At 40.0% G+C, this 5,083-nt stretch overlaps 1 non-coding gene across 1 annotated transcript; it reads right to left on the bottom strand.

The window, feature by feature from the left end:
* Positions 1-4,741: 4,741 nt before the first annotated feature.
* On the bottom strand, positions 4,742-4,848 carry LOC148555740 (small nucleolar RNA R71). Its single transcript, XR_015886948.1, has one exon. It is a non-coding gene; the product is annotated as a small nucleolar RNA R71 (small nucleolar RNA).
* Positions 4,849-5,083: the final 235 nt, after the last annotated feature.

Raw genomic sequence — 5,083 nt, 5'->3', positions numbered from 1 at the left:
AACATTTTTCCACCCACGCGTGTGCGTCGCCCACGCGTACGCGTGGGTATCGCGTTTTACGCGTGTGCATTGCTCATGCGTTTGCATGTCTAGCTAAAATCTGCATCCATGCGTACGTGTGGCCTACGTGTACGCGTCGATGCAAGTTTTCCAAATCCAATTTTAGGCCTCTTATCGCGTACGTTGGAGGGAGCATTTGTCCACCAATGTTACCTCCAACGTTGGCTTGATCACACGTACGCGTGACCCACGCGTGCATGTGAATGGTAAATTTTGCCATTTCACGCGTGCGCGCAGCTCATGCGTATGCGTGAATTTCACTTCCACGCGTAGGCGTCATCGATGCGTACACGTCGCACAAAATTTTCCCAGCTCTCGTTTCTAAAACTTTTCGAAGACGTTAGAGGTAATGTTGGTTCACCAACGTTCCCTCCAACGTGGGCACCCATTGCACTAACGTTGCATACCCCCTTCCAACGTTTGAGGTAACGTTAGTGAGCCAACTTTGGCCACAAACGTTACTTCCTCTGCTTTGCTTCTTCCTCTGATTTTTCCTCTTCTTTCTTGCTTCTTTCTTGTCTCTTCTTCACCTATTATCAATCAAACAATTGCATCAAAGTTTGCTATAATCACAAGGTATTTGTATCATTTCTAACATCAAGCAAAATTAGCATAAAACCTTATGAAAAAGCACATAAATACCCATGTCTAATTGAGCCAAGTGATGCATGAAATTCCTAAGGAAGTGCATAAACCTAATGAAAACAAGTGAAAAATGCTTGTGAAACTAGCATAAGATGACTTGTCATCACAACACCAAACTTAAATCTTGTTTGTCCCTAAGCAAGCAGTAGAACATGAGAGAAAAGAATGAAAACAGATAAGCATATATGTCCTTATTTGAAAACATTCGGTCTAGGTTCATGGGGTTTCCTACAGGATCTGTTTGAAGCTCTACTTTTATTAGTTTCAGGTTTGAATTGTCCCTTTAAGTATTAACTATGGTTTGCTGCTATGAACCTTATTATTCATCATCCTTGGTGTTTGATCTTTTTTTTTTGTTTTTCTTCTGCTGAGAAACTTATTCCCCAATTGCAGCTTAGTGTCATATATTGTAGCAGCTTTTTAGCTTGTTTTTTCAGTCAGCACATATTCACCACAAACACTTGGCTTACAATTCTTCTTAAGAACATTGGTGGCCAGCACCTCTTTGGGTTACTAAATGCTTTGTAACTAGGTTGCTCTTGATAGTGGACTTTCGGTTGATAATCCCGGATTAGTTAATCCAAGTTACTAAGTTTTAAAATACTCCTCAAAACCTAATTATCCAAGCAGATCCTAGTACAAAAGCATCACAGGCATGTGTCTTAAGGTCCAAGCTATTGGTGTCTAGCTTTATTCTTTGTTTCTTTCATTTTTTTGTTGCCAATTCTTGGCTTTTCTTCCTTTCCTCTTACTCTTTCTTTTCATCCAAGGGTATTTATTTACTAAGGTTGCACAGACAACAGCTGATGCCAGGGTATTTTGGCCAGTTTCACTAACCTTTTCTTTACTGTTTTAGGGTAGTTTCATATATTTTCTTAGTTAATAAGCAAGTTTTGGGTAGATAATCACTTACATCTTGATTCAAGCAAAACATTGTGAATTTCATGTGATTTTATGAGAATTATGCATGAATTGAATGACAAATTGGATAATGCATGTCTCATAACTTAGATTAGAGCTTTGATGCACTTTATTTGCTTGATTTCAGGACAAAAGAAGCAAGGAAGAACCACATTAGCAGCCACGTTAATCTAATTAACGTGACCTCTAATGTGGAATGGGAATAAACTTGCAACGTTAATGAGAAAAGTGATTGCCAATAACGCCTTCGAAACCATCATGGCCCACATTAATTGCCACGTTAACTACATCAACATGGTAGTTAACGTGGAGAGAAAGGGAGCTCCAGCGTTAGTGGTAAAAGTGAATACCACTAACGCTCCAAATTGGCAATTAGCCACGTTAAGAGTCACGTTAAATCAGCTAACGTGAACTCTAACGTGGAAAGGAAGACAAAGCCAACGTTAGTGACACTCACCTTTGTCACTAACGTTGGACTAAGCCCAATTGGCCACGTTAAGAGTCACGTTAACTACATTAACATGAACTCTAACGTGGGAGGAGCAAGGAATCACCAACGTTAGTGACACTCACCTTTGTCACTAACGTTGGACCAAGCCACTATGAGCCACGTTAGTTGCCACATTAATTGCATTAACGTGGAAGCTAACAAGGAGGAAAGAAATGATGAGCCAACGTTAGTGACACTTACCTTTGTCACTAACGTTGGAGATGGCAATCACCACTACGTCAGTGGCCACGTTAAGTCAATTAACGTGAGGCACTAACGTGAGAAAGGGCGTTTGGAACGTTAGTGACAAAGGTAAGTGTCACTAATGCTCTCGAGGCTAAGGCATGCCCACGTTAAGAGCCACGTTAGTCATACTAACATGGACTCTAACGTGAGAAAAGGGGGGCTAAGAGCAACGTTATTGGCAAAGGTGAACGCCAATAACGCCTGTGATGGACCAAGAGGCAACGTTAGTGGTTACATTAGTGCCACTAACGTTGAAGTTAATGTGAACCATCTTGGGCTAGGAACGTTAGTGAAAAAGGTGATTGTCACGTTCTCGAACCCACATTTTCACTTAACGTTAACGCCACTAATGTCCTAGCTAAAGTCCATGCCTACTTTACACTTTCTCTGCAAGTAAAGCTGAGCCCACCAAAGATTCCAATCTACTTCAACTCAAGATCCAAAGGCCCATATCCAAAGACTTGAAGAGCCAACTAGAAGATCAGAAGAGTAGTATATATAGGAGTAATTTTGAACTAAAAAAGGGGAGCTGGGGGAAGCTTTTGGGCATTGAGAACCACTCTCTGTATAATTTTACTTTCTCTGCAACTTCTAGTTTTTACTTTCAGAATGTATTTTCCATCTTTGCTTTCCATTCCCAGAGCTATGAACAACTAAACCCCTTTCATTGGGTTAGGGAGCTCTGTTGTAATTTGATGGATCAATAATAGTTTTCATTATTCTTCTTCTTTCTTTTCTCTTGATTTTACTAGAAAGCTTTCAATCTTCATCCAATTGGGTAGTTATCTTGGAAAAGAAGCTATTCATACTTGGATCTCTTCGGAACCTTGGAAGAGGAATGAAGAGATCATGCTAGAAATGCTTTCTCATGTTGGACCAAATTGGGGTTTGGACAGATATGGTGACATATAATTCTCCCAATACTTTGATTTGGAAATACATGTGGTATAATCAGTGACCATACTTCATCTATTCTCATGAGCAATTAGACCAAGGAATTGGCTATTGATTAAGATTTGAGAGATTGAATTACCAAGGAATTGGAATTCAATCACTTAAGATTTCCACGGAGATCAATGAATGCATTGATTGAGGAAGAGATGAAAATGAACTTGATCTGGAGAATGCAACATCTCCTGAGCCCAATGAATTCCCCATTTCTGATCTTACCCATTCTCTTTACTTTCTGCCATTTACTTTTATGTTCGTCTTCCCCATTTCCCATTTAAGATTCTGTAATTTATTTTCTGTCATTTATATTCAGTTCTTTATTTCCAGCATTTACAATTTCTGCTGTTTACTTTCCCGCCATTTAATTTTCTGCAACTCTCAAATCAACTTCTTCTTAGCTTAACTAGAAAATTCCTCCGATTAAAGTTGCTTGACCAATCAATCCCTGTGGGATTCGACCTCACTCTATTGTGAGTTTTTACTTGACGACAATTCGGTATACTTGCCGAGGGAAAAATTGTTGAGAGACAAGTTTCCGTGCATCAAGTTTATGGCGCCGTTGCCGGGGATTGATTTTGTATCAACAATGATTAAATTGGTTGATTACTTAGATTGAGAATTTTTCTTTTGTTTGATTTAATTTCATTTGAGTGATTTACTTTCAGTTGTAGTTATTTTCTTTCTTTTACCTATTACCCGTTTATAGTGTTCTCTTGTTTGTTACAATTCAGTTTACTAACCCACTAACTGTTTGATATATTGCATCACTCACACTAACAGCATTTCTGACAAGAATACTTCCTGCATTTATCTCTTTCTTGCTTGTGCCTTGGTGGTTGTATGACAGGTAGAAGAAGCGGGGCTTCAACTTCCTTTGATTCTGAACCGGAGAGAACCTTCCTTAGACTAAGGAGGGAAGCAAGAGGAAAGAGAGTCGTTAGTGCTGAGGAAGAGGAGGAGTATTTTGAACCAGACATGGATGAGAACATGGAGAACCATCATGAAGAAGAGGCTCACAACAATGGCAGAGAAGGTCCAGTGCATCATGCGGGACACGAGAGAAGGGTTCTGGGATCTTACATAAACCCAAACCTAGGAAACTATGGAAGTAGCATCCAAAAGCCAACCATACGTGCCAATATCTTTGAACTAAAGTCACAGCTCATCACCCTCGTTCAGAACAACTATTCATTCGGAGGAAGTGTCCAAGAAGACTCCAATCAACATCTCACCACATTCTTAAGGATATGTGATACTATAAAGTCTAATGGTGTTCATCCTGACACCTACAGACTGCTTCTGTTTCCATTCTCACTTAAGGACAAAGCATCTAAATGGCTGGAATCCTTCCCAAAGGAGATTTTAACAAGCTGGGAAGATGTGGTGAACAAATTCTTGGCGAGATTCTATCCTCCTCAAAGGATCAACAGGTTGAGAGCTGAGGTACAAACCTTCAGGCAACAAGATGGTGAAACTCTATATGAAGCATGGGAGAGGTTTAAGGACTTGACAAGAAGGTGCCCGCCAGATATGTTCAATGAATGGGTGCAGTTACACATTTTCTATGAAGGTCTTTCTTATGAATCAAAGAAGGCAGTAGACCACTCATCCGGGGGATCTCTGAATAAGAAGAAAACCATTGAAGAAGCCGTAGATGTCATTGAGACTGTAGCTGAGAATGACTATTTCTATGCTTCTGAAAGAGGCAACACTAGAGGAGTGATAGAGCTAAACAACGTGGATGCACTGCTGGCCCAAAACAAGATGATC

This window comes from Arachis ipaensis, chromosome B6 (assembly GCF_059453495.1).
Source record: "Arachis ipaensis isolate K30076 ecotype BB chromosome B6, ASM5945349v1, whole genome shotgun sequence".
NCBI lineage: Eukaryota > Viridiplantae > Streptophyta > Magnoliopsida > Fabales > Fabaceae > Arachis > Arachis ipaensis.
This window is presented reverse-complemented; position numbering and strand designations above follow the sequence as displayed.